The sequence below is a fragment of the Schistocerca serialis genome, chromosome 5, assembly GCF_023864345.2.
Source record: "Schistocerca serialis cubense isolate TAMUIC-IGC-003099 chromosome 5, iqSchSeri2.2, whole genome shotgun sequence".
Taxonomy (NCBI): domain Eukaryota; kingdom Metazoa; phylum Arthropoda; class Insecta; order Orthoptera; family Acrididae; genus Schistocerca; species Schistocerca serialis.
Genome location: NC_064642.1, coordinates 645926647 through 645945684, shown reverse-complemented (window position 1 = coordinate 645945684; position 19038 = coordinate 645926647). Strand labels below are relative to the sequence as shown.

At 42.5% G+C, this 19038-nt stretch overlaps 1 protein-coding gene across 1 annotated transcript in view; it reads right to left on the bottom strand.

Annotated features, from left to right (window-relative positions):
• LOC126481362 (glutamate receptor 1-like) overlaps nt 1-15122 on the bottom strand; it is a 1387178-nt gene extending 1372056 nt beyond the window's left edge. The window contains exon 1 of the mRNA XM_050105062.1: nt 15001-15122. The gene's annotated coding sequence lies outside the window, so the exon portion shown is untranslated. The remainder of the gene's footprint in view (nt 1-15000) is intronic.
• Nucleotides 15123-19038: the final 3916 nt, after the last annotated feature.

The following is a 19038-nucleotide window of genomic DNA, read 5'->3' as shown; positions in this document are numbered from 1 at the left end:
CCACGATTATGTCACTCACACAGTAGCAACAGTACTTAAACTAATCCCTTTGCAAACCCAATAAAATCGCAATGCCTTTGAAATCTCCACAAACTGGTCATCCATGATTATTGTAATTATCGCAGTGTACAGTGGATTTTAAGATGATACAATTTTCTGTAACTAAGGCAACATGAGCGACGTGGATGGATGGTCTTTGATTGCTGTTGTGTAATAGGACTAAATCTGTAAAGAGTCCCCTCTCGTATGGATCGTATGTAACGTTCAGATCTTCCAACAAACAGTCAATCATACAGCGGAGTGTAATGCCACCTTCAGTACTGAAATCTCACTGGGATTGTTGCTGAGTCTCAAGAAATATCAACGAGGAAGTTCCACTGCTGCAGTAGTGAGGCCAAGAGTCCTGCTTTACGCTCTGCAAGACCTAAATCTGTAAAAAGATCAATGAATTCTCACTGTTTGATTTTATGTGGTTCTCCAGATGATGAGTGATGTAAATATAGGGTCAGTCTCAGTGACGAAGGACTGACGTTTTTCGGCTGTATGCGTCGGTTCAGCATCATCGCTGCCACTACTTGGTGGTGGTACGTGTGGGGAGCAGGAACTGGTAATCCCTCGCCATGAGCCACAGGGCGAATGGCAGATGCATTGTCGGTGTACAGAATATTTCTCTTCATGTTAGTTCTGACCCATTTTCTCAATGCAGGTACCATACAAAAATAGCAATCACATGCATGATTTGTGGGTTCGCTCCAAATAACTGGCGCACCAAACTGCGTGGAGACGTTTTTACTATATATCATAGCATTCACGATTACAAGGTGCAAGACATGTGGGGATCCTTCAGTTTATCTTGGTCTCCAACCCCACATCCGAAATACAAAGTATGTGCTTGGTTCACTTCTTTAGTCAGTGGTTACCATGTTGAAACTCAGGTAATATCTCCACAAATATGACGGAAGTTATACGGTCTCTTGCTGTATTTTTGTGAAGGCGTTCACGTGCACATTAACACAGTTCTTCAGTATTAACACTTCATCTCAGATACGTTCACTGCCAACGTCCACGACAATCGTTCAAGTAACAAGTAAACTAAAGCAGCACAAGAGCTCGCAGCCGTGACAAACGATGGTTAAAATCGCACCTGATATCTGTTTTCGACAGCGTTCACGTGGCTGGATAGTCTGCACATGAGCTGTGGTAAATAAATAAACGTAAATGTTGTGTGACTAGGGCCTCCCGTCGGGTAATCCGTTCGCCGGATGCAAATCTTTCGATTTGACGCCAGTTCGGCGACTTGCGCGTCGATGGGGATGAATTGATGATGATTAAGACAAAACAACACTCAGTCCCTGAGCGGAGAAAATCTCCGACCCAGCCGGGGATCGAAGCCGGGCTCTTGGGATTGATATCCTGTCGCGCTGACCACTCAGCTCCCGGGGGCGGACATGAGCTATCGTGTACATCAGTGTTGCACCCAACTCACTCATTTACGACAGCGGAATGCTTTGCATGTGGTTCCTATAAGTGTGGTTATGAGACGTAAATACTATTGCATCAATCTACACTGAAGAGCCAAAGAAACTGTTACACCTGCCTAATATCACGTAGGGCCCCCGCGAGCACACAGAAGCACCGCAACACGACATGTCAACGACTCGGATAATGTGCTGGGGGAATTGAGACCATGGATCCTGCAGGGCTGTCCATAAATCCCTAAGTATACGACGGGGTGAAGATCTCTTCTGAACATCTGGTTGAAAGGCATCCCAGACATGCTCAATAATGTTCATGTCTGGGAAGTTTGGTGGCCAGCGGAAGTGTTTAAACTCAAGAGTGTTCCTGGAGGCACTCTCTACCAATTATGGACGTGTGGGGTGTCACATTGTCCTGCTGGAATTGCCCAAGTCCGTCGGAATGCACAATGGACATGATTGCATGCAGGTGATCAGGAAGGAGAGTTACGTACGTGTCACCTGTCAGAATCGTATCTAGACGTATCGAGGTCCCATATCACTCCAATTGTACACACCCCACACCATTACAGAGCCTACACCATCTTCAAAAGTCCCCTGCTGAAATGCAGGGTCCATGTATTCAGGAGGATGTCCCCATACCCGTGCACGTCCAACTGCTCGATACAATTTGAAGCAAGGTTCGTCCGACCAGGCAACATGCTCCCAGTCATCAACAGTCCACCGTCGGTGTTGACAGACCAAGGTGAAGCGTAAAGCTTTGTGTCGTGCAGTCATCAAGGGTACGCGAGTGGGTCTTTAGCTGCGAAAGCCCATATCGATGATATCCCGTTGAATGGGTCGCACCCTGACACTTGTTGATGGTCCAGTGCTGAAATCTGCAGCAATATGCAGAAGGGCTGGCTGCAATTCTGTCACGCTGAACGATTCTCTTCAGTCGTTGTTGGTCCCGTTCTTGTAGGATCATTTTCCGGTCTCAGCGATGTCGGAGATTTGATGTTTTACCAGAGTCCTATTAGTCAAGGTACACTCATGAAATGGTCGTACGGGAAAATCCGCTCATCGTCGCCACCTCGGAGATGCTGTGTCCCATCCCTCGTTCGTCTACTGTAACGCCACGTGCAAACTCACTACTACATTGATGACCTGCGATTGTAGCAGCAGTGACCTATCTAACAACTGTCTTGTATAGGCGTTGCCGACCGCAGCGCCGTATTTTGTGTGTTTACATATCTCTGCTTTAGAGTACACGTGCGTATACCAGTTTCCTTGGCGCTTCAGTGTATAAAGCACGGCTACTCTCATTTCTGTAAAACAATGAAAAGTGAAAATTTGTGAAATTGGCGATATTGAATAGCCTCTAGTAGCGCAGTGGATGCGTGGCACTGCAAGAAATGCATGTACGAGGAGCACAGACGAGTGGAGAATCATTCTAGAGATTATACGGGACTCAAATGGAGAAATCCCCTGACAAAAACTACTTTGGTAAGGGGTAGACAGTTATGGCCCACAGTCTGGGAATAAGTACTTCGGAAACAGCGACACTGTTCGGCTGTTCACAGTCGTGAGCACCTATGGAGGTGGTTGATAGACGGTGAAATCACTATTAGGTGACTAAGTGTTGTACGTATGGTATTCATCACTGAATGTGGAGATCGGAGGCTTGCCCACTCAGCAAAGCCACGTAGGCGGTTATCCGTGGCAGATACAGCGACCAATTACAAAGCTGGGCAGGCACAGTCGTTTAGGAGCACGCTGTTCATCTCATACTGTTCAATGAAAAGCTCCCCTGCGTGATCTTATGTTGACCAAACTACAATTACGTTTACAATAGGCATGGGACAACGAGATAAGGCCATGGAATAGTAGAAACCTGTTGCCTGGTCGTTTAATCACATTTCTTATTACAAAATGTCAATGGTAATGTACGGATACGACATGACCCAGGCGAACAGCTGCTCGAAACATGCACAGCGTCAGGAGAGCAGCCTGGTGGGGGAAGGCTTTGCTACGTGGCATACGTACTGGGTTTATACGGGACCTATGATAGTAATAGAAAGCCTCCTGACAGCGGCGAACTATTTGAATATTACTGAGGACCGTCTGCATACTTTTCTGCTTGACGTCTCCCCCATAATGAGATGGCATCTTTCAACAATATAACTGCCTGTGTCACAACGCCAGGATCGTGATGCAGTGGCTTGAGTAGCATGACAGCGATCTCATGCTGATGTCATCGCTGATATAAACACAATAGGTGCGATGAGGAATGCTATCGCGTGGAAGCTCCACGCTCGCGAACTGTCGTCCCGTAATTTACGTGAATAGCGTGACCACATACCTTCTACCAAGAACGTGTCGAATCGCGCCACGCAGAATCGCTGCTGTATTGTGTTGCTAAGCCGGACCAATACTCTATTAAACGGGTGATATTTAATCTCTTCATTGTGTTGTTGATAGCAATAAGTATTTCAGATAGGACAGTTAAGCTATTCACTCACTTGCCGTTTATAAAAGGAATATACATGATTACAGCCTAGTCGTTACATTGGTATGTTTTGGGAGCCATTACTCTCGAACAATATGAAGCACTCTAAGGAAAGAGACGTGGTGCGGAAGCATTTTGGCAAGTTCAGGAAAGACACCGAAATAAAACACTGCTCGTCCATGTAACCGTGCACAGTGAAGATGCAGGTGAGACTTCGATTTCGGCCTACTTACTTTTTGAAGTCCATTCGTTGCGTAATTGTCGTCTCTCGCTGTTGTCTGCTAACCGAGATAACAATAGTGTGTTATGTGATCATTACTATTTAACTGGCTCCAATAATGGTAGTGGACAACGAATGTTCAAATTGAGCAAAAGCATTCTAGGGAATGCCCCATGGCAATATAATAGGATCACTTACCGTGTGAATATACATAAGCAGTTCATGAGACAGGAGTAGCAACACTCTGAGCTAGTTCTATGATCATTCTGTCGCCCACACAAAATAACTGTGTTGATGAACGATCTAGTGTTTTCGCCTGATGTAAATAATGTCACCAGTCTATCGTGAATAACGTCTAGAGATTACTGGACAGTGTCAGTTTGTGTAGAGTTTACTTACACACGCTCTTTTGTATCTAGTATTATTATTACGACGTGATGTGTAATGGAACGAATTAGTGAAGTCAGTAATAGGGCAGCTGAATACAAGGTCTAGTCACATTAATGTGACCACCGCCACTGTTCGACGTCAACGACCAATAAACTCTCAAAGACGACAGGTAGTAGCACCAGCAATGTAGGGTAGATAAAGGGTGTCAGGGGGGATGAGGGAAATAACGGAGCCGTTGCCGTAATGCGCAAACGTGGCGATTAATCATAGGTCCAAGAGTACGTGGTAATCGACTTTGGGGCCAAGGATGGAAGCATTTCTGAAACGGTTAAATCTGTAAATTGTTGGCGTCCCGCCGCGGTTAAAGTCCATATCAAACTGGCCCATCCAAGACTGGCTCGAGGCAACTGTGGTACACCACGGGACGTAGAGGAAACGACGGCTCCGAAGATGTCTACAGGTGAAGAGACTTGCAACTGTTGAGCACCTGACCGCCCAGATGAACGAAGGGGCTACCAACAGTGTCTTCTCAATGACCGTTCAGCGAATGTTGCTGCTTCTGTGCATCCGCAACAGGCCCTCTTTCAGGCACCCATGCTAACTGCGGTTCATTAGCGATGAAGGCTGCACCTCCACTGAGTGGCGACAGATGGCCTTTTTGGATGAATCACGTTTTATGCTTAATGGTATTGATGGCCGTCGGCGTGTTCGTCTGAAACATCTGAAAGCAAACATCCTGCAACCAAGAGGGAGCGTTATGATCTTGGGAAAGTTTTCGTGGCATTCCCTGGGTGATTTCGTGATTATGGAAGGCCCAGTAGAACAACAAAAGTACGCATCTATCCTTGGGAACTATACCCACCCTTAGATGCAGTTCGTTTTTTCTGAGCACAATGGCATCTGCCAGCAGGACAATGCTAGAAGTCACGCACCTGGTAAAGTACCTGGATCAGCTTACAAAATTCACATGGCCACCAAAAGACCCGTGTTGTAACCCAGTCAAGGATCTCTGGGATAAACTCGATCGGGCTCTTCGCACTACAGATTCTCAATGAAGATATTTAACGCAGCAGGCCACTGCACAGGCGTCCGCCCCTGGTAGCTGAGTGGTAAGCGCGGCAGAATGTCAATCCTAAGGGCCCGGGTTCGATTCCCGGCTGGGTCAGAGATTTTCTCCGCTCAGGAACTGGGTGTTGTGTTGTCCTAATCATCATCATCATCTCATCCGCAACAACGTGCAAGTCGCCGAAGTGGCGCGAATCGAAAGACTTGCACCCGGCGAATAGTCTACCCGACGGGAGGACCTGGTCACACGACATTTACATTTACTGCACTGGCGTCGGCATGGCTCAACGTCCCTGCCGGTACCTTCCAGAACGTCATGTACACTGCAAAAGTTGATATTCCAATTTTGACTGGTGATTACAATAATGTGACTGGACAGGGTAAAAGCTGTAAATTTGACTTCTGAGAGTGTACAGTGATAAGTTGCTTAATTGTTATATGCACGCTACCAGCGACTTGGGTTTGGTCCATCCACTACAGCAGACCGTGTCTAGCCTATACTGCCATATGACGGGTTACCCTCCAGCATTATACAGTTAGTGTATATGTTAGGAGACGTAGATTTAGAAGAGCAGAGGACTATGAGCCGATAGATGCATTCACCCTCTGCCCTGTCTCGACTCCATCGTCAACAACACAGACACAACACTAGGCTGATCAATGAAAGCTTACTTTAACGCAGCTGCCACCTTGGGCACACAATTCGCCTAACGAGGACAACACGGCGAATACCATAACCCAATGTTCCGGGAACGTCGCCCAGTGGAAGACAGGTCAAAAGAACCGAATGTGTGTCTCGGATTATCCGTAGATGCTCAGTTTCTGAGGTAATTTATGTGCCCTTAACCGAGTAAACAGTTCAACCGAAGCGATGGCGAGATGGCATATGTCACAGATTAACACTTTTGCGCCCCGTGTTCGAAACCTATTCTTATTGTGTTTTTCGTGTACCTATCCATATCCGCAGAATATTAATACATGAAAATTTTCCGATGTGTGCTGAAACTAAGTTGTTCTTATTCGGCTATTAACTCTAAGTCTGCTGAAAGAACTAAAAGAATTAGAAAATTATTTGGAATTGTTTTCCGTGAAATTCATGCAGCGTGTCTTGCTTCATGAGCAACTATAAGCCCCAGTTTTCGTTAAAGAGATCCGTTGTATGCGGTTTGGCTCAAAATTATTGCCAACGCGAGGAATCTTCAAATGGTTCAAATGGCTCTGAGCACTATGGGACTTAACTTCTGAGGTCTTCAGTCTCCTAGAACTTAGAGCTACTTAAACCTAACTAACCTAAGGACATCATGCACATCCATGCCCAAGACAGGATTCGATCCTGCGACCGTAGCAGTCGCGCGGTTCCAGACTGTAGCCCCTAGAACCGCTCGGCCACCCCGGCCGACCGTAGAATCTTCAGCTATGTTAACGACATTTCTTTCCCGAGTAAGATTCATTCTGTGGCGAACTTGCCTTCGTGTGATGCTTCTGGTGTCCGAAATTTCTGTTTCCAATATTTCTACGATCTATATCATCTAAGACCTTGCACCACATCCTCCTGAATAAAAACATAAGAATAAAATATAAGAATTAATATAAGAGTTAATATAAGAATTGATATACGAATGAAATATAGCGATATGAGAATTTAAAAAGATTGTAACCCCTTCAGGTACTAAACAGACACAAATAGTACGACTATAGTACTTATTAAGAAACCCAGTTTTTATACAATTAATGTAGCCCCCTTTGCATCCCCTAACCTGATAAGAAACATTTGTGTAGTAACTTTCTACGTACGTATATAGGCAAATGAAAAAAATTATATAATAAAAAATAACAGTAATCGGGTTTCGTACACGGGGCGCAAAAGTGAGAGGCTGCGACGCTAGACACTCTGCCACCATTTCTGCTACGACTATCGTATGTTAAAAGACATCTAAATTACGTCGAAAACTTTGACTGTCATTGTCTCAGGAAGGTCGAGTATCTATCGATAAGTCGAGACACGGGTTCGCTTCTTTTGATTCTTCTTCCACTGAGCAAAGTCTCGTTAAAATCAGACTATGGAACCTGCAGTGTTCTTCTCGTATGTGAGATGAAGTCGCGACGCACTTATGGTATGTGTCATTTACTACTTACTGACGTTGCAAAGTGGGAAAGGCGCAACCTAGCCTATTTCTTTTTATGCAGCTACAAGGTCTTTAGCTGAATGTATTTTGTGAACGGAAAACAGTTGATGAACAGTGATTTCGGGTAATACGTGCAACTTAACATTTATTAAGAGAAAACAGCAACGTGCAGTAGTTATCTCATTTCAGAGCAATTTAATTTACTGAAGGTAACCGTTCAGTCGCATTCATTATTCAATTTCGTCTCCATTTTGTAACACATCTGCTATCAGCCAGAAAAACATTTCAGTCTGCAGCTGAGTGCACACGGTTGTGAAGATACTTGAAATATCAAATTTCTATGTCGTACCGGGAGTCAGCATCGAATTCTTATTTTTCTTGGAGAGAAAATGTTTATCAAGCTAGCCATCTCTCCTGGAGATAAAAACGAAAAATTTAAGCTGTGAGGGAAGTTGTGGGGCTCGTCTGGATAGCTCAAAGGGAAAGAACAATGTGCAAACATGTGCTTGTTCATATCACAGTCTCACATACACGTCACTTAGTTTCGTACAACTATACGGAAAGATGACTGTGGTTTGTTATATCTACATTCTCTAAAAAAATTGCCACAAATGAGAATCATTTAATAGCAGAACAAAAGCAGTTGGTGGAATACGCGCAAAAATATCGAACTTTTCCATGAGATGTCAGACTGCCAGACTCATGTGAAATTTGACACTGCTGTAGTGCAGCACGCACCTAAATGTTACTGTCAAACTAAGAGGGTGGTAGTGATGGTGATAACGATGATTATAGTGAGGAAGATGATAATTATAGGTTTAGAGTGACTAAACTTCTGTGGTCATCGGTCTCTTTTCACCCCCTGAACCGAATCTATCTGCGGCTACAGTAAACACGACGCGCAAGTGTGCGAACGTCTTCTAAATATTTTTGTGGCTTGTATCTGAGGACGACGCGTGAATTAACATTGTATTTATCTAGTGGGATGTAGGAAACCTAAAAACCACACCCCTACTGGCTGGATCACCAGCCCAAATAAACAGATGTCGCTTTGCACCTAACTGATGTTGATATTCACGTAAAAGCTGTCATTATGATTGTCGACAGAACAACCTAAGTCGACTACACACCGTCACTGCTAACAATAGTTCGCTGTCCGAAAAAGGCGCCTTTGAATTGAATGAAAAATAACCCAGAAAAGAGATTCCGTTACACTCGTTAGCTACTAAATGTGTTGCCACAGTCACAAGTTTCGAACTGCAGTCTAGTGCTTTTCGCAGTGACAAAGTTTGTTATGGCGATGTTTCTGACGACACCAGACGATTATACTTCTTCAAAATGGAACCCTCATAGAGATTGTAATTATTTAATTCCGACATAATTAAGTATTGCTTTTAAGCTGTAAGAAATTATGGTTACCACAGCACAATACAGAGGAAATGTAATCACGGAGGCTGATAGTTGGTTTACTAAATGGGTGATTTTATTGATGACCTAACAATATCAAACGCGCCACCTGTATCACCAGGGTGCCTACACTCTCCGCTCGCAGGGGGCACGATATTCGTCGATTGCCGACCTGTCTATTCCGATAACCGCTGTCGTGAATACTTGACAGAGCTGATGGAACTAAAATTCAGTCAACATCAAAAGCTGTATATAATATCTCAGCTGACGTACCTAACAAGGAGTTAAGAGAAGACCTAAATGTGAAATCATTCAAAACTCAATGAATAATCCACTTCCACTACCACAAGTACAGATATGATGCTGAGGATGTTTGCTGAAACTGCTACATTGTGGCCCGATTGGGAAAGACATTGCCAAAGTGGTGTGGTGAATTGGGGAAAAAGCTTATAATCTAAAACAGCAGGAGGAAAGCTAGCATTCAGCTGTTTCTTCAGATACGTGCTTGTACCTCAAAGTAACGATAAAAACATCCTCTAAAATTTAGGATCAGTCGTGTAACTCCTAGGATGTGAACTGTGGCTACATCTACGTTTGTGAAATAAATAAGACCTAAGGTCCTCGTTTTGGTGGATGTGCGGAGTCCGAATTTATGTACCCACTCTTTATCTACTTCATAAAACTTCTCAAAAGTAAGGTCTCTTGATCTTTTCCATTGTAACTACACAATAATGTTACTACTAACGTCTTGTAACCCGGTGTTAGCTTGAGGAGCGTTCGCGGCTACCACATAGCGTCCATGAAGACAGTGTTTCAAAATATTGTTGTAGACCTACACAATGAAGTACTATAAAGTGGCTGCATCGCAGTAAAATTGCGTTTGGCAGTTTTATAAAAAATGATTTGCTGTGAGATTTTTTGTGAAGCTCACAGATTCTTACACAAAATCACTAGATCCGCTTAAGAATAGTTTGGAGTGGTCTCTGTCATGTAATTGTTGATGCCTTGTATAACTGAATTAACGCGTGAGTTTTGCTGTCGAAATGAAAATATGAAGCAGCCGTTCATAGAATGTTTAAATATCACGCGTGAGTCTTTTATTCCTTCTGATAATTCAGAGCAAAAGTAGAGCTGATGTTTCCGTTTTCTGTGAGATTGGTTTGACAGATGAAGAATTGTTCTCAGATATGTTCAGTGAATCACGAATGGAGGCTATATAAGTCTGTTTCCCTTGCAGCGCATGGAGTTCACTCTTTAAAGTGTGAGGAGCCCTATTCAATGGAAACAACAAAGTATGTCAGCTCATGGAAATAACAATGGCAATCAAAAATATAGTAAAAATGTAAAATTTTTGAGGCTTTCGATGGCTTCAAGTGGACGTATTAATTGTCCAGAAGTTTTTCATCAGTTATTGTGAACTTTCTCCATCCGGCATGAATTTGCAGTCCGCAGCTCGTGATCGTGAGGTAGCGTTTTCGCTTCCCGCCCCTGGGGGCGATTCGCGGCGGGGTCAGGGATTTTCTCTACCTCGTGATGACTGGGTGTTGTGTGATGTCCTTAGGTTAGTTAGGTTTAAGTAGTTCTAAGTTCTAGGGGACTGATGACCATAGATGTTAAGTCCCATAGTGCTCAGAGCCATGAATTTTCACACAAAGAAAATCAATCCTATGAATGATATGATGTGCTTGGACGGTTGTGAGTAGAGGCTTAAATTTTAGGAATTTAAATGTGGTCTTTCCCTCTTTGCACCGCGACAGAAAGGTGAGATAGGGCAACAAATGGGCTTTCTTTTACGTAATTGGTCAAAGCAATTGATTCTTTCCAGGCCACTTGTTGACGTATACAAAATGAATGCAATTTTGAAACGTTTAACTGCTGCAAATAAACTAGTATCGAAAGCTCTTTACCTTAATACCTGTAGACCATGTGGAACCTAAAGACTACTGCCAAAGTAGTTATAGAACTACGCTAACGAATGAAAAATACGGTGAGAAAGGGAAAATACCAAAATTATTTTTCTGGCGGCAATATTAAGTTACGACAGTATTCACTTCAGCTCTGAAAAAAAAAATGGATCAAAAGTAATGAATATCGGTGAAGAACAAACATTGTAAATGGGATACGTAACAGAATTCCGTTCCTTTATTCCGCCGTCGATGCCAACCTTTTCTGAATTTCATGTGGAGGCATTCCTTGGACGAAGAGTTTCATGTTTCACTGAAGTTCCAAAATAATCATGGAGCAAAATTTTTGTTTTAGGTACCACGAAAAGTTGCTCAACAGTCTGATATCATGGGTATCGTGGCAATATGCTTAGGTCAATATTGGACCACATTCAGAAAACGTCAAAATGCTATCCTCAATAATCACTGTTCAACATACCGCTTATCAACAAGTCCGCAGATCAACGTAGCAGCTACATCGTTCCAATTTTTATGTTTCGCTGGAAAAGCAAACGTGTAGAATGAATTACCTGACTGACCTACGAAACTTTTTAACAGCATTGCATGCGAAACATAGCGACATATGATATTAGTAGTGATCGTACTTGAGTTTTCTACATCGCTACAGATATTCGCGTTTGTCGATATCCATTTCATACCGGTACTGCAGCGACCATACGGCCGGTATTATTGGAAATTCAGAACTCGACCCACGTACGTCGCCCACACTGGAATGTGCCGTCACCGTTCACGCAAATTTATTGACACGTGCAACACTTTGTCGGACATATGCGTTTCCATTGCAACGCCGCACTGTAACACGTTGCGACAATTTAAAAAATATGAGTAAAAAATGAATGCAATTCGATGTGACGGAAATGAAAATACTAAAGGTGTACCATCGTTCCGTGAAAGTTGCAGAACATAGTTATTATATGATAGGAATAAAGTTAGTCACCTCTCATTTATTCCGTGCTATTGTAATATCGAAATCCTTTCTCATTGGAGAAACTGCAATGGTATCGCGTTTACTACAAAATCCAGCAATCTGCGGCTCTGAAGGGTGGCTGTCAACATAAACACGTGGCGCTTTTCATCTAGACAAGAATAGTTTTAATGCGTCGTACTCAGATCGAAGATGAAATCAGTAATCGCATTACTGTTACAGGTAATTTTGTCTTAAATTAAGCGCCTTATAGACAACATTGCTCTATGTATAGTCCGTTAAACAAGATCACGATCTGATTAATCAGCAGAAATTTGTATTTGGAAGGAAGTTCAAACATATACATACATACATCATATATGAACAAATGAAAAATAGAGAAGAATTCATAACACGTCCAGTCTCTCGCAGCGTCGATAATTGCTTGGCATCTTCGAGGCATGATTGAAACCAAATTTTCCGCGTATTCAAGTGAAGAAGATCTTCAGACGCGTCGAATTTGCGTTGACGGCTGTTTCGAAGGGAATTTTACTTGCACTTGGCGGAATGTTAAGAATGGTTCATAATCATTCTTTCCAAATTTGGTGTCACTTTACTAACTGAACCTCATTCTTCTAAGTCATCGCCATTTTAACCCACTTTTGCACAAATGACGTTGATTTCCCCCTATATTTAGACTCCGCGGCATGACCCATTTAGAATATTGGGGTCGCTACAGAGAAATGTAGCCTCGGAACGCAACGCGTAAGCTCCGCTTATGTCTCTTATTGTGTATCTCAGTCAAGAATTCAAAGTAAACTAATGTTTTATGGACATCGCGTGAAGGATAAAGTGTCCGTCTGTTTGGCTGAGAAAGAAAAAAGACCATGTCACTTACCGTGTGTAATGCTGACCAAGCTCTTAGTTAACACACTGTTTTCACCAAAACGCGTGTACATGTGTTGTATCGCGGATGTCAACAAAATATGATAATGAAACTTCTGTCCCTTACGGGTTTATTGTGAAATATTGGTGTCATTCTACAGCGAAAGGACTTTCGTATATTTCAGATTTAAATAAAAAAACATTTTTGACTGCAAATATTTTATTTCGGGATTCCTTTGTGTATTACTTCTCCTCTGTGCGTTACTGACAAATGCATAATACGCCTCCAAGCGTCATCCTACTAACTGTTTATGTTTCAGAAACCGCACGTTAACTTTGCTGTATTGAAGTTAACATATTTACTCCGACCGGTTTCAGTTTCCAACCATCATCTAGGGAAAAACAATACACAATACAACTTTTACATTTCATATATCATGCTACAGAGGAATGCCATAGTACAGGAGTATTATGATACACATCAATACTCATCAGACTGTTATTGTGACTCACCCTACTTAAATATGTTACAGGACGTATTACGATACACATCAGTAGTTATCAGCGAAATTATGACTCATTCTACTCAGATATCTAAGAAAAATGAGTCACAATATTTCACTGATTAGTACTTGTGTGTAGTGTAATATGCCGTGTAGTATAGCATTGGCCTGTAGCGTGATATATGAAATGTGAAAGTTGATATGTTTTTTGCTTTTCTCTGGATGATGGTTGGAAAGTGAATAAATATGTAAAATTATTTACAGCGCAGTTATCATGCATTTTCTAAAATATATTTCTAAAATATATTAAAATCCATGGAGAAGAAATAAAAACTTGGAGGTTCACCGATGACATTGTAATTCTGTCAGAGACAGCAAAGGACTTGGAACAGCAGTTGAACGGAATGGATAGTGTCTTGAAAGGAGGATATAAGATGAACATCAACAAAGCAAAAGGAGGATAATGGAATGTAGTGGAATTAAGTCGGGTGGTGTTGAGGGTATTAGATTAGGAAATGTCACACTTAAAGTAGTAAGGGAGTTTTGCTATTTGGGGAGCAAAATAACTGATGATGGTCGAAGTGGAGAGGATATAAAATGTAGACTGGGAATAGGAAGCAAAGCGTTTCTGAAGAAGAGAAATTTGTTAACATCGAGTACAGATTTAAGTGTCAGGAAGTCCTTTATGAAAGTATTTGTGTGGAGTGTAGCCATGTATGGAAGTGAAACATGGACAATAAATAGTTTGGACAGGAAGAGAATAGAAGCTTTCGAAATGTGGTGCTACAGAAGAATGCTTAAGATCAGATGGGTAGATAACATAACTAATTAGGAGGTGTTGAATAGGATTGGGGAGAAGAGAAGCTTGTGGCACAACTTTACTAGAAGAATGGATCGGTTGGTAGGACATGTTCTGAGGCATCAAGGGATCACCAATTTAGTATTGGAGGGCAGCGTGGAGGGTAAAAATCGTAGAGGGAGACCAAGAGATGAATACACCTAGGAGATTCAGAAGGATGTAGGTTGCAGTAGGTACTGGGAGATGAAGAAGCTTGCACAGGATAGAGTAGCAAGGAGAGCTGCATCAAACCAGTCTCAGGACTGAAGACCACAACAACAACAACAACATTTACGCTGTGGACTGTCGTCTAAAAAAATGTTTATTTATTTTTCATTTTTTGTAACTGTTCGTGTAGAAACAGTAAAATACAGGTAACTAGCTATAAGAATAATGGAAGGTTACATTTGTGGGTTTTCAATCAACAGCGGCGCCAAATTTGTATTTTTAAATATTCAGAATGCACAGTCTGGCTAACACTGATGCTGAAAAGCTGATAGGTATTATATTTTAAAGCACAATGTTCTGAATATGCATTCTGTAATTCCATGGTAAGAAATTGTTTATCTCAGAGGAACACTAACAGCTGCATCGCAGTGTTCGTCCTCAAGATGAGACGGTGCATTTACCGACATATCACGTGCGAAAGTCAACGTGGAGTTCCGACACGCGGTCCAGTTCGTTGACGTAATAGCGACGCCGTCGGCCGCAGAAATTTGCCAGCGGAGCACTTACCGATGGGGATCTTGTCGATCTTGTCGGGCAGGGCGGGCGTCGGCGCGGCCAACAGTGCGACGAGCAGCGGCAGCGGCAGACGCAGCAGCGGCGGCGGCGGCGGCGACCGACGCAGCGGGCGTCGCAGCATGGCGGCGGCGGCGGCGCGGCGTCGCCAGGCGCGCTGGCCACACTGCCGCCGCCGCCGCCTCCGCCGGCGCGCTCAGCCTCCGCCGCGACGCAGACGCGCCCCTCCACCCGCCGTGACGTCACGGATGCTGCGCCGGCCCGGACGCGGGTCAGCGCCGCGCACCACCGCGCACCGCTCACAGGCGCTCCCGAGATCGCGTTAGCAATCCGGGCACCTCTGCCTTCCCGACCTTCAGAATCAGCGTCCCTACAATGCCGCCGCTCACAGCATCACCCGAGACCTTCTCGTCCGAGACAGACAAGTGACCCGAGATCGTTTCGTCCGAGACAGACAAGTGACCTCAGTTCCTCTAGTCCGAGACGGGCATTAAGTGAACGTGCTGGACACGTATTCGCAAGAAATCGACCACATATTAGTTCTATTGACCAATTATTCAGCTGGCACCTACTCATCACACGACTACCAGTCACACTTTCATAGATATATTCGCAACGAAATCTCCGAACAGAATAATCCGCACCTCTCAAATATCTGCGCCTGGCATGTCTGCCCATGACATCATTTCGATGACGTATTCACTAGAATGACCTAGAAAGAAGCAAAAACTGTCTACATACGGAGACATCGACTGCATAAATTTGCCTGAACTCGAAACTGAGGCACAAGAAATAGTTTGGGGGATGACCTCTACTAACCTCATGGACATAAACAACAAACTCCAGGATTTCACTAACAAAATTACTCAACTATATGACAAATATGCTCCAATAGAGACCAGAAAAGTAATAAGGCAGTCTGCACCTTGGGTGACTGATGAACTAAAACAGCTCATGAATCGCAGAGATGCTGCACATCGAGCATACAAGATACACCCTACACCTGAAAATCGTGCTGTATACAAGCAGAAACGAAACAAAGTCAGTCAAGCGGCGAGAAACGCTAAGCTCAGACATGCCCATACATTAGCTGACAATAGATGTAGACCAGCTATCCTGTGGAAAAATCTCCGTAGTCTCGGTTTAGGCAAAATTTAAAGTTGCAGAAAATCTCATGGTCCCAGCTGAAGAACTAAACCGATTCTTCACATTACCTACAACCAAAATTGAACCGCAAAAAAAAAAAAAAAAAAAAAAAAAAAAAAAAAAAAAAAAAAACAGAATCATTGATTACTTCATGGGGATGAGCGGCTGTAGCAAAGAAAAATTCTGACTACAGCACGTCACTTGCAGTACTGTCAAGAAAGCCATAATGCGGATTAGATCAGCATCTACTGGACATGATGGTATCACTATCCAGATGGTAAAACTAATTATTGACCAACTACTGCCCTTTATAACAGACATTTTCAACGATTCATTAATCACAAGTGTTTTCCCTGAGGCCTGGAAACTGGGACAAATTAAGCCACTGCCTAAAAAGGACATTGCCACAGCACCCTCTGACTACCACTCCATCTGCCTTCTTCCTGCACTATAAAAGGCTTTAGAATATATAGTTCATGACCAGCTCACCAACTACCTAACTACTAACAACCTACTAGACGAATACCAATCAGGTTTCCGTAAACATCGAAGCACAACATCCGCACTCATAAAGGTGACAGATGACCTAAAACTTGCCATGGACGGACAAGAAGCGACTATCATTTGCTTCTTAGACTTCAGCAAAGCATTTGATACTGTCGACTTCGACATCTTACTAGCCAAACTTTGCGGTCTAAATTTCTCACCAAGTGCAGTGCAATGGTTTTGCTCATACATGACGTCTCGTCAACAACGCGTCCTGTCTGGGAATATAAAATCACAATGGCGGCAGGTAGTGTCAAGCGTTCCCCAAGGCTCAGTATTAGGTCCTATACTGTTCTCTCTGTATGTCAATGATGTGTCATCGGTTCTGACCTATTGCAAATATCATATGTTTGCTGATGACTTTCAGTTGTATCTAAGTGCGAAACTAAGCAATCTCAAGAAAGCTATTGAAAATTTCAATACTGACCTCGATGCACTGTCAAAATGGGCACAGGATATAGGTCTAAAACTAAACCCATCTAAAAGCCAAGCAGTACTTGTTCGACTTTTTGATCACATTTCACCAGCATATGCAAAATTTGCAGACAAACGCAGAGATTTCCGTACACTCTGTCTCATCTACTGCCTTATAAATGTACACTGTCCCTCATATCTCTCCCCGTCCCTAACGCTCATGTCGGAACAACATGACAGAAACACACGTTCCCATTATAATGAAACCCTCTCCGTTCCACTGCATCGCTCAGTCACCTTCTCCAAGTCCTTTATAGTAGCGGGAACCCGACTCTGGAATAACCTCCCTCGTTATGTTAGAGAACTTAAAAACATGTCCGGCTTCAAAAAACAGTTAATGACGTATCTACTTAACCATCAGTAATGCCTTCCTCTGTACATGAATGCACTTCACCTCATTACTTTCCCTCTTTCCCCCTCCTTAAATATCCTTTCCCCAAAACTCGATATACTAGTAAACATCTACTTTACACACCCAGATATTAATGTACATCTGCACAAACCATCATTACTATTGCCAATCTTTCTCATGTTTGTCATTATCATATGATTTTTTTATTGTTATTGCTTTTATCATAATCTGTATGTATTGCACCTGTTGTAAAAATACAGCCAGCATTTATTCTATTAGGTCTTAGTCATGTTTATCATTATTATTTAATTTTTTTTACTGTTATTATTATTGCTTTTATTATAATCTGTATGTATAGCACCTGTTGTAAAAATACTGCCGCATTAACTTTATTAGGTCTTAGTCACTACTCTTAATTGATATTATCACTAGAGTAAGCTAATTTTCTCATTTAAACTATGGTCATGATGTAACTCTGATGTTTGAAACGCTACATGTGTGGAACACTGGTCCGATGCAAGAGAGGGCCTGATGGCCCTAATCTGATCAGGTTAAATGACATACTCATCCAGTGTCTAGAAGAGGATATGCTACAAATTGAAAGGCATTCCAATCACATATTACATACCTACCAATACCCAAGACTTTCTAAGAATACTTTTATTGGTTGTGTACATATGTTGGTTGTATATGTAACAATTACATCATGATAAGTTGAGGCGCGAAATATATTGTAGCATTGCTCTTGGGGGGCGAAAAGAAAAAGAATTGTTATTTTATATTTTTTTGAAAAGTGGCCGGCCGGGGTGGACGAGCGGTTGTAGGCGCTACAGTCTGGAACCGCGTGACCGCTACGATCGCAGGTTCGAATCCTGCCTCCGGCATGGATGTGTGTGATGACCTTAGGTTGGTTAGGTTTAAGTAGTTCTAAGTTCTATAGGACTGATGACCTAAGAAGTTAAGTGCCATAGTGCTCAGAGCCATTTGAACCATTTTTGAAAAATGTTGAAAAAGTGAATATTTTGTGGGCCACTTGGCAACATAATCAGGGATTGATTACACTATTATAGTAACATACGTTGAGCATTAAATACCTGGTTGGATTATTTTGAACAAAAACAGCACATTGATCTATATGAGACCGCTCGGAAGAAACATTACCATTTCTGTGCATTTTTATAGTCGCGATGTAGTCATACCCGGAACAACACTAAGGGACCAGAAGAATTATAGACTTTAAAAGAAATGCAACACTACACAATTAAAAAAGATAACTGATTCAGAAATAATAGGAAAACGATAATGAGCCATCAGCGTGATCGTAATTTCTGGTGATGAACTAACACAAAATAATTAACATTCAAGTAAATGAGGAGATGGAAAAAAAGTTAATTTTCTAAAATGAGCACACTTATCATAAACACACATTTTTAATGCTACGTACCTTTTCATATTAAATTACAATAGATGACCATTGTGGTTAAATACTTTATACATAACGGTCAAAATGTCCT